The sequence below is a fragment of the Triturus cristatus genome, chromosome 5_2 (assembly GCF_964204655.1).
Source record: "Triturus cristatus chromosome 5_2, aTriCri1.1, whole genome shotgun sequence".
NCBI lineage: Eukaryota > Metazoa > Chordata > Amphibia > Caudata > Salamandridae > Triturus > Triturus cristatus.
In genome coordinates this window covers 1,036,190,971-1,036,203,195 of record NC_140588.1, presented here as the reverse complement: position 1 = coordinate 1,036,203,195, position 12,225 = coordinate 1,036,190,971, and positions in this window count along the sequence as shown.

The following is a 12,225-nucleotide window of genomic DNA, read 5'->3' as shown; positions in this document are numbered from 1 at the left end:
ATGACCCTGCAAGAAGGGCCAAGTCCAACACAACCCCCTTCCAGCCAAAACGCAGGGTAGACCAATCACCACCGTGATGGTCTTCCCTGCTTGGGGCGATAGAACAAGGACCTGGCCCGCAACTGCAGGGGCAGACTCCAGTTCTATGCCAATCTGAACCTATTGGACTCCCTCTGTCCATACTCTCAGGGCCCACCAAGCCAATCCATGGGGAACCCTTCTCCTCACCTGTGGACACCACCTGTGCAACACCTAACCTTAACCGGCCCACAGGTGTGTCCCAACAGACAGACAGCAAAATGCTACAGTGGCCACTGACAGTAGTCAGGGATGAGACCCAGGCCGTATGCCTCTCAGGGCTCTCAAACCTATGTGGCGCCAGGGAGCGGGGGGCAGTAGCCCCAGGTGCTTGGCACCCTTTGTCCATTCTCCCCCTTGTCAGGTCAGGTATGATATCCTGGCACTGGCCCACCAGCCCCAGGACTGTACCCGGCGGCTGGACTAAAGACTGGGGTGGTCTCTCCCACACCCGGTCCTCCTCCTTGGGGCTCCGTACCCTCCCACCTGGAGTGGTACCCCCTTCCAGAATTGCCAGGGCACCTGTGGCAGGTGTCTTGCGCAATTCACCCACCAGTTCAGGGGTTCTATCCTGCAACTGGGCGTCCAGGTCAGGGGGGACACCCTGAACCTGGCCCTCCAACCTAGGGTCTAAACCCTTCAGTGGAGCCGGGGTCAGAGGCGAGGACTCCCTCCCTCTGCACCCCCTTCCAGAGTACTGCACACTCCCAACTGGCGTGGTACCCCTAGAAGCAACATGGGTCAGGACACTGATTACAGTTGTCCCACCCTCCAGGTCAGACAACACCTGAACCTGGCTTCCCAACCCTGGGACCAACCCATGCGGTTGAACGCTTGCCTGGCGCGCCAGGACTTCCCGGGGAGCACGCATGCCCCCCCTGAGGGTGACACATAACTCATGTGTCGTGTGACAGTCTGCCTGGCGCTGATCTCCCGACCCCTGTCCATCTGACAGTGCCTGAAGATCCCCCAGGACAGAAGTGATGTCACCATGGTCCTTTACTGGTGACGCAGCCCTTCTGGCTGGCCCCTGACCCACTGGTTCTTCCACTGGGGACTCTTTCCCCCTCTCACCCCTCACTCTGGACTTCTGCACCCTCCCAACTGGAGCGGTACTGCCAGATACCAGAACCGGGGGAGGCCTGCTTACAGACACTCCCCGTCCACAAGTCACTAGGGGATCCCCCTCAACGGGCGGACCATCAGGACAGCCTAGGCTCCCCGCCTGGTGTTCCCTTAAAGAACCATCCAGGCTCTGAGACTGGGTTTCGGGCACCTGGGGGCACGCAGCCCCACACTCACTCCTTCTCCACTGAGACAGGACGTGAGCCCCTACACCCCTTCCACTACCATGGGACCTAGCTAGGCTACTCTGCACCACTTCCGCCACTCTGGGTTGGAAGATACCTGAGCCACTCCCCACGGGGTCACTCCCCAATGCCTCTCCAGACCCTCTGGAATCCACCAAAAGGTCTGCCTCCAATGTGGGCTCTCTGCGGTCAGAGAACTCACCCTCACACAGGTGTTGGCATAGCTCTGGAAAACAGGGACTTACAATATGCTCTCCCACAATTGGATCACACAGCCCCCTAGCAGGGTTAACCAAACTATCCTTCACCTTATCATCCAGTGCCTCACATACGTACTCCACACCACTCTCCTGAGACTGGCTAGACAGTATCTGACTGTCTCTGTCACACAACCCACACTCTTCTGGGCGGTCCTCACATTCACCCACCAGGGCTTCAATTTTGGGGGAACCCCTCTCCCTGTACCTCTCAGCTAGAGTCAGTAGAGTGTCTCTCCCTCCACTAGGACTATGAACCCCTGCGCCAGATACCCTATTCCCTTCAGGGATACTGCGCACTACTGGAGCTACCTCATGCCCTTGAACCTCCTGGTGTATGTTAACCCCCTCCTTCAAGTCAGGCGCCACATCTCGGGGTGTGCGTACTACTCTCTCAGCACTATAAATTTCAATATTGCTGCCACCAGAGGGAAAGTTGTCTAAACTCTTGGCCTCGAGATCCAACTCCCTCATTCTTACTTCATGCTCCATGGCCAGCCTTTGTCTTTCCATTTCCATTCTCAGTTTTGCCATCTCCACTTCATGTGCTCTTGCAGCCCTCCTGTCGGCCATCTCCTCTGGCGACAGGCCTCTGCCAGGCTTAGAAGCACCTTCTGGGGGTATCACCTCCAGGGCATTCTCTGGGAACTTTGATTCGTGCCAGGCCCTCAGCGCTTTTACGTACTGATCCTTGTTGCCAAGTCCACTTTGCTTAATCCTGTACTTGGAGAGATATCCTTTCAGGACATCATTTGTGCACTTCCTCAGTGCCTCTGGCTCCCAATCGATGTCATCCACTCCAGAGAATACAGAGGACGCTCCGCCTCCACTGACTGAGCTAGGCATGGTTTCTTAAAGTGGAGATTCTTCTTTAGCAACAACTGTCAATCAATCTGTGGCTGCGTTATAGGTCTGCTCTACGTGGTGATCAATAATTCACTGCATGTAAATCATAAATGCAAATTCGAAATCCTCACCGCTGCCACCAATGTTAGAATGGGGAACCTCTGGTTGGCACAGGTAGGTACTTGTGACAAGCAGCGGTCCTATCTTCCATTCAGGGCGAGAGAATTACCCCTTCAGAACAACCCCTGCTCACCCTATAGGTAGTGTGGCGCGAGCAGTCAGGGCTAAACTTCAGGGCGCTAGTCAGTTAAGCATTTATGATCACACACAGTAAACCACAACGATCCCCCACAAATGGACACCAGGCGTAAGTTGTATCAAAAATACGGATGCTTTATATAAAAGATTCTTTGTTACACAGGCATGTACAAGACCATAAATAACGGTTGCAAAATGGAGGCCACAAGATGACGATCAGGCACTGTTCTTGTCTTGGGGAAAGTAGTCTTTTACGGGCGCACCGTAGTGCGGGGTCGTGTTGGTCCAGTCAAGGTGATGCGCAGGGCGCCCTGGGTACAGTGATACGGGGAAATCAGAACGTTGCGGACCCCGAGTCCGGTAGGGAATTCACTGTACCTGGGAGCGTGCGGGAACTGGACGGGTCTTCTGGGAGAGGTGCAGGTCCTGCACCTCGCGGGTCTCCGGATCAAGAATTCAGCGGGCGGCTCTCGGTAGACAGGCGCGGCCCAGGGCCTCCGACACGGACTGTGCGGGAGGTCACTTCGGAGGGCGGCACGGTCAGACTCAGGCTTGGAGGTGAAGCGGGGCAGCCGGATATGTTACGACGTACGGGCGGCCGTCCGAGGCTTGATTTCACTTCCCAATTAGAAATCCGGCGGGAGGGCGAGAGGGCACCAGGCACGCTCCAGTGGCAGGCAGGTGACAGGGAAGCAGGGCGGCCAGCCTCGATGGGTCCAGAGCGACTCAGGTAGAGCGGGGCTGTCGGCGAGGGGAGGCGGCCAGGCTTCTGGGTGTCACGGCCCTAGGAGGGGTGGCAAGGTGCGCAGAGCACTCCGGCGGGAGAAAGCACACGGCTCGAGTTCTAAGACGAGCGGAGACACGGTGAACCCACTGGTCCTGGGGTTCAGTTCAGGGGCAAGCTCTTCTTCCAAGCCCTTGGAGATAGTTGAAGAACAAAGTGCAAAAGTCTCTTTCAGTCTTTTTCCTCTCCTTCCTCAGCAAGGCACCTACTGCAGGCCAATCCCCCAGGTCAGGGAAAGTTACTCCTCCTTCAGCTTTTTCCAGGTCCTTCTAGTCGGGCAGAGTTCCTTCGTGGTTCAATCTGGATCTGATTTCTTAGGAGCCAGGCTCCTACTTTTATACAGTGATTATTTTGTTCTTTAGCGCCAGGGGGCCTGGGCCTGGCTCAGTCCAGTTTTGGAGCACTCTGTTGTGGTGACTCGGCTTGTTCCTTTCAGCAGCAGGGCAGAGACATCAGCCGCTCCACAGGGGGCGGAGCCGGCTTTGTGGTGGCAGAGCACAGGTCTATTCAAGAGTCAAGGTGTACTCCTCCCACCCATCCTGGTGAAATCTCTCTACCCACCACCTGGCAGCCAACCTGTCTCCTGGAATCCCCCAGCCCTGCTCCTGTACTGTTGCTAGGCAGAACACACACCCACAGCAGAGGCGGACTGAGATGGTCAGGCACGCAAAGGCTAACTTTCTGAAAGTAGCATTTGCAAACCCAGGATATTAAAATAACCTTCACTAAAAGATGTATTTTATTATCCCGAGTTCAGGCATACTAAACATGACTTTCTACCATGCTCTCTGAGTCCACTGGGGTCACAGCGTGTAGTGATCCCAGCAGCCCATTCTGGCCTATGGAGAGCAGGTAGCCTTCAACAGTGAAAAACGCAAATGGCTGTAATTCACTATTAAGACATGCCACACACATCAGGGCATGTCCTACCTTATGCCTACAATGCATCCCGTGCTTGGGCCTACCAGAGGGGTGACTAACATGTAGTTAAGGGAAGGTGTAGGGACTGGCAAGTGGGGACACTTGCTCAGTCAGCGCGACGGTACCAGACCGCGCGCAGGTTCTGCAGTGGCAGATCCTAGACACATTTTACCCCGCTGCTTCGGTGGGTGGCACAATCAGTGCTGCAAGCCCACTAGCAGCATTTGGATATACAAGCCCGTGGCACCCCTGGTGCACTCTACCAGGGACTGACAGTAAACCAAATATGCCAAACGTGGAAGTCAATTCACATAATACATTTTACCATGGGGAGAGCATATGCACCTTAGCACTGGTCAGCAGTGGTAAGGTGCCCAGAGTCATAAAACAGCCAACACCAGGTCAGAAAAAATGCAGGAGGAAGGCAACAAGTTTAGGGATGACCCTGCAAGAAGGGCCAAGTCCAACACAACCCCCTTCCAGCCAAAACGCAGGGTAGACCAATCACCACCGTGATGGTCTTCCCTGCTTGGGGCGATAGAACAAGGACCTGGCCCGCAACTGCAGGGGCAGACTCCAGTTCTATGCCAATCTGAACCTATTGGACTCCCTCTGTCCATACTCTCAGGGCCCACCAAGCCAATCCATGGGGAACCCTTCTCCTCACCTGTGGACACCACCTGTGCAACACCTAACCTTAACCGGCCCACAGGTGTGTCCCAACAGACAGACAGCAAAATGCTACAGTGGCCACTGACAGTAGTCAGGGATGAGACCCAGGCCGTATGCCTCTCAGGGCTCTCAAACCTATGTGGCGCCAGGGAGCGGGGGGCAGTAGCCCCAGGTGCTTGGCACCCTTTGTCCATTCTCCCCCTTGTCAGGTCAGGTATGATATCCTGGCACTGGCCCACCAGCCCCAGGACTGTACCCGGCGGCTGGACTAAAGACTGGGGTGGTCTCTCCCACACCCGGTCCTCCTCCTTGGGGCTCCGTACCCTCCCACCTGGAGTGGTACCCCCTTCCAGAATCATAAAACAGCCAACACCAGGTCAGAAAAAATGCAGGAGGAAGGCAACAAGTTTAGGGATGACCCTGGAAGAAGGGCCAAGTCCAACAACCACCAATACCAACATCATGACCACGACGACCACCAATACCACCACTACCAATACCACCACGAACACCACTGTCACCAATACCTACACCACCAATGCCACCACCAATACCACCACCACCAATACCACCACCAATAACACCATCACCAATAACACCACCACCAATACCACTACACCATTAACACCAATACCACCACCAATACCACCACCACCATTAATACCATCACCACCAATACCACCACCACCAATACCACCACCACCACCAATACCACCTATAGCAATACCACCACCACCAATACCAATACCACCACCACCAGTACCAATAACACCAACAATACCAATACCACCACCAATACCACAACCACCACAAATACCACCACCACCAATACCACCACCACCACCAATACTACCAATACCACCACCAATACCACCACCACCAATACCACCACCACCAACAACAATCCCAACACCACCAATACCACCACCAATACCACCACCAAAAACCACTACCAATACCACCACCACCACCACCAATACCACCACTAATAAAAGTACCACCACCACCGCAAATACCACCACCAATACCACCACTGCCACTAATACCATCACCAATATCACCACCACTACCAATACCACCATCACCACCACTACCACCACCAATAACACCACCACCAGTACCACCCCCACCATTACCACCACCATCAGGACCACCAATACCACCATCACCACACTACCACCACCAATAACACCCCCACCAATACCATCACCATCAGCACCACCAATACCACCCCACCACCAATACCACCAGCACCATCAATACCACCACCTCCATCACCATCAATACCACTGCCACCAATACCACAACCACCAACACCACCACCAATACCACCCCCACCAACACCACCACCACCAATACCACTGCCACCTCTAATACCACCACCACCAATACCACCTACAGTACCACCACCACCAATTCCACCATCACCAATACCAACACTACCAAAACCATCACCAATACCCCCACCAATACCACCACCATCAATACCACCACAAATCCAATCCCACCACCACCAATACCATTGCCAATACCACCACCAATACCACTACCACTTTTAATACCACCACCACCAATAACACCATGACCAATACCAACACCATCAATACCATCAATACCAACAGCAATACCACCACCGCCACTAATACCATCACCGCCATTACCAACACCAATACCAATACCACCACCACCAAAACCACCAGTACCACCATCACCACCACCAATACCACCACCACCATCAATACCTCCACCAATACCACCACCACCACCAATATCAATATCACCACCACCAGTACCAATAGCACCACCAATACCAATACCACCACCAATACCACAACCACCACCAATATCACCAATACCACTACCAATACCTCCACCACCAATACCAACACCACCAATACCAACACCACCAATACCACCACCACCAATACCACCATCAATATTACCACAACCACCAATGCCAACACCAATACCAATACCACCACCAATAACAGTACCACCATCACCAATACCACCACCACCACCACCGATACCACCAATAGCACCACCGAAACCACCACCAGCAATACCACCACCAATACCTCCACTAATACCGCCACTAATACCACCACCACCACCAATATCACCACCACCAATATCACCACCACCAATACCACCAAAAACTCCAATACCACCACCACCAATATCACCACCACCACCAATAATGCCAATACCACCATCACCACCACTACCACCACCAATACCACCACCACCAATACCTCCACCACCAACACCACCATTACCACCACCAATACCACCACAGCAATACCACTACCACGACCCCCACCACCACCAGTACCACCACCACCACCAATACCCCCAGCACTAATTCCACCAGCACCAATACCACCAATACCACCACCAATATCACCACCACCATCACCAATATCACCACCAACACCAATACCACCATGATGACCACGACCACCACCAATACCACCACCAACACCACCACCACCAATACCACTATGAACACCACTGTCACCAATACCTACACCACCAATGCCACCACCAATACCACCACCACCAATACCACCACCAATACCACCACACCATTAACACCAATACCACCACCAGTACCACCACCACCATTAATACCATCACCACCAATACCACCACCACCAATACCACCACCACCAATGCCACCAATACCACCAGCAATACCATCACTACCACCACCATTACCACAACCACCAATACCACCACCACCACCAATACCACCTATAGCAATACCACCACCGCCAATACCTATACCACCACCACCAGTACCAATACCACCACCAATACCACAACCACCACAAATACCACCACCGCCAATACCACCACCAACAACAACAATACCAACACCACCAATACCAACACCAATACCCCACTACCAATACCACCACCAAAACCACTACCAATATCACCAATACCACCTCCACCAATACCACCACTAATACCAGTACCACCACGACCACCAATACCACCACCAATACTACCGCTACCAATACCACCACCAATACCACCACTAATATCATCACCACCACCATTACCACCACTGCAAACACCACCACCAATACCACCACCGCCACCAATACCATCACCAATATCACCACCAATAACACCACCACCAATACCACTACCACCAATACCACTACCACCGCCACCACCAATACCACCACCAATACCACCACCACCACCAATACCACCACAACCAATACTACCAAAACCACCAATACCACCACCACCACCAATACCACCATCACCATCAATACCACCACCTCCAACAATACCACCACCACCAATACCGCCACCATCAATAACACCATCACCAATACCAATGCCACCAATACTACCACCACCAATACCACCACCAATACCACCACCACCAATACCACCACCACCAATCCAATACCCCAACCACCAATAACACCACCAATACCAGCACCAATACCAATACCACCACCACCCATACCAACAATACCACCACCAATGCCACCAATAACACCACCACCACTAATACCATCACCCCAATACCACCATCAATACCACCACCACCAAAACCACCCCCCCCACCAATACCACCACCACCATTAACACCAACACCAATACCACCACTACCACCAAAAATACCAATACCACCACCAGTACCAATATCACCACCAGTACCACAATCTCCATCATTACCACCAATACCACCACCATCAATACCACCACCACCAATACCAATGATTATGCCACCACCAATACACCACCACTTATACCAGTACCACCACCACCAATATCAACACCAATACCACCACCACCAATACCACCACCACCAATACCGCCACCAACAATACTTTCACCACCAATACCAGTACTACCACCACCAATACCACAAACACCAATACAATACCACCACCACCAATACCAAGATCACAACCTCTATTACCACCACCAATACCACCACCACCAATACCACCAATGCCACCACCACTACTAGCACCTATACCAGCACCACAAATACCACCACAACCAATACCACCAATACCACAACCACCACCAATACCACCACCACCAAATCCAATACCTCCACCACAGTGCCTCTCACTCACTAGTAATAGCAGGGGCACTGAAGGAGGCCGGAGCTGCAGCCTAGACCATCCCTCCCTCTTGCTATGCCTGCCATAAAGCACAGCCTGCCCTGCACCAGGAGGTATAACCAGGGCCTTACTACAGCTGGAGTATTTTCTACCAGGCCAAAGATAGAAATTGCATTATGGAATGCCACACTGCACACTCAAATCATTGAGAGGGCAGGAAATAGCCCCCCCTCCTGCTCTTCCTTCTAAGCCTCAACAGTGTAATCACAGAGTGAAAGGTGTTGGAGCGCTTTCTTAGTGTTTATAGCTCGGATCATATGTAACTATCACTTCACACTTTGTGTCTGTGTAATTTACAATACTTACACATCTTCTTCACTGGACCATTTATCACTACTTTGATGACATCACAGGCCGGTCTCTTCCTCTGATATTTACAATCTAACAAACGGTCTAGAAGGCCTTTTATTGCAATGCAATAGGTCTCGCATTTCGAGAGTTTAAGCTATTAGTATTGTAAATGGCAATGACTTTTATTTTTTATTTAAATCCCAAAACATGAATAAAAGGCATTGTCATTTACAATGCCAATAGCTCAAACTCGCGTGAATGCGAGGCCTATTGCAGTGCAAATGCTTGTTTAAGTAGTTGTGACTTTTCTATCTGTTTTGTGTGGAAAACTCTGTGACTGTCTATTTCCAAGGGTGGGGCCAGGCTTTTAGGTTCTTCCTAAAACTCAACAGATTGGTATTAGCTCTTAGGGAAGGTGGAAGATTATTCCATTCCAAAGTTCAGCACCTGGGGCTTAGAAGGTTCTACCTCCAAATCATAGTTTTTTGGAAGTGGGAGTAGATAGGAAGCCAGCCTTGGATGATCTTAAGTAAGGGTGGGCGGAATTAGCAAAACTGACTTTCGCAAATGATCCCGAAATTGCGCAAAATCTCCGCGAGCATGCGAAACGTTCGCGAAGATGCAGAGATTGCTTTTCCTGCCCGTTTGCAATGTGTTTTTGCGTGCTCGCGGGGAAATATATCTCCAACTTGCCCATGCGGTCGCTAATGGGTGCGGTCATCTTGCTCACGATGCTTATTTCCTGTTCGCGATCGCAATGACGTGTTCGCGATCGCAAACTCTCGGGGGATAGCGCGACCGGCTACCAACAATCCAACATCTTGTGGCGCGCGCAAACGGATAGGAAAACTCGTCGGCGAACGCAGGGACCCGGTATGTCGCGACCGCACACGCGAGAATGCATTTTTAAAGCGCGAACAAGAAAAATACTTACGTTTCGCATCAGGTTGCGAAGGTTTTGACATTTTCACGCTCTCCGCGGAACGCGAAAATGTGAAAATATGGCAAATTCCGCGAGCGGAACGAAATTTACCACCCAGGCCTAATCTTAAGGTTCATGCAGGCTTATATGGCATAATTATTTGTTGAAGAGCTTTAGGTCCAGTGCCATTTACTACCCTGTGTATGATGCACAGGGCCTTAAACATGCCCCTCTCCTTTATTGCCAGCCAATTAAGTTTCCATAGTGTTTCTGTAGCGGAGTCCCTTCTTCCCTTGTTTACTGCTAATTTGGCTTCAGGCACCTGGATACTAATGTTAGGAATACTAACTTTACTGCTACTAAATCCCTTTTGTGAATACTGAAAGTTGTTAAGTTAGGATTTTGTCTCAGATTACTTTTGTGAATCGGGCCCATAGACCGGGGATTCATTTTTGCCTTTTGTTGCAGGTGGCATCCACTGACATTTGACTTTGTGATCAGCACTTATTTTTTATCATCAGGCAGAAAATAATGCACAAAGGAGGGAGAGACAATATATGAAAATGGTAGTAAAGAGAGAAAGGAGGGTTGAACTCAATCTTCAACTATGAGATGAAGAGACAGGAAGTGCAGGGTGGTGGAAGACAGAGGCATGAGATGGGATCAAGATGAAGCAGACTTGGTATTTGGCAATTCTGGCATTTGGCAGAGCCATCAGAGGGCTCATAAGAAACACACTGAACCCCTGCACTTACATATATTGTTTTCCAAGTTAAGAACTAGGGGGCATATTTATGAGCTGGAGTGCCACATTTTGAGACGTTCCAGTGGCGCAAACCTTGAACTCATATCTATGAGGCCACACAAAACCACTTTACCTGGCTTTGAATGGCCTTGTAGATATGGAGTAAGGCAAGGCAGCACAAGTCGCTGTGTTGCCTTACTCTGCGCTCAGGAGGTGTTCCATGGACATTGCGGTGGGTTTTCCCACACAACACCCATATCTTTATTTCTCCTTGATTATTCCTCTTTCCATAAAGAATGAGGAAAATGTCACTCAGGATTGTTTTGTGCAGGAAAGTGCCCCTTCCTGCACAAAAACAATCCTGTAACAACACAGTCACCCTTACACCATGGTGCCTGCATTGGTGCTAGGCAGCCAAAACTGCTCCAGAGTAGGGGCAAAGGACAGTAATGCACTGTATTGGATAAATACGGTGCATTCCTGCCCTTTCATCTTGACGTAGGACAGCATGGCACGGGGGACTTGCAGTGCTGCCCTAGTCCAAAAACCCCATAAATGAGGCCCCATGTACCTATACAGAAAGACGCCATACAAATGCTCAAGCCCACAGAACAACAAACATACAGACCGATTGCAGGCAAGCCACCAGGCAAACAGGCTTATAATTCAGCAGATATGCTCACAGTCTAGCAGACGCATTCCTATTTCTCAACTTTTTTTTTAGCAGCTTTGTATGACATTATTTCACCTGTCAGCCCGATATTTTAATTTGTTTATTTTATTTTGGATACACTGGATAACCATTGACTAAAGTGCACGTTATATTTCACAGAGTAGTGTTCATTTTACATTTCCCAGCTGTGAAACTATGCTAAACATGCTGGAGACATGGCTCAGTGAGCTGAATGTTTGGTCATGGTAGAGAGTGTTAAGTGGCCGGTCATGAGTTTGAATCCACTCAGAGCCCACTCCGCCTTC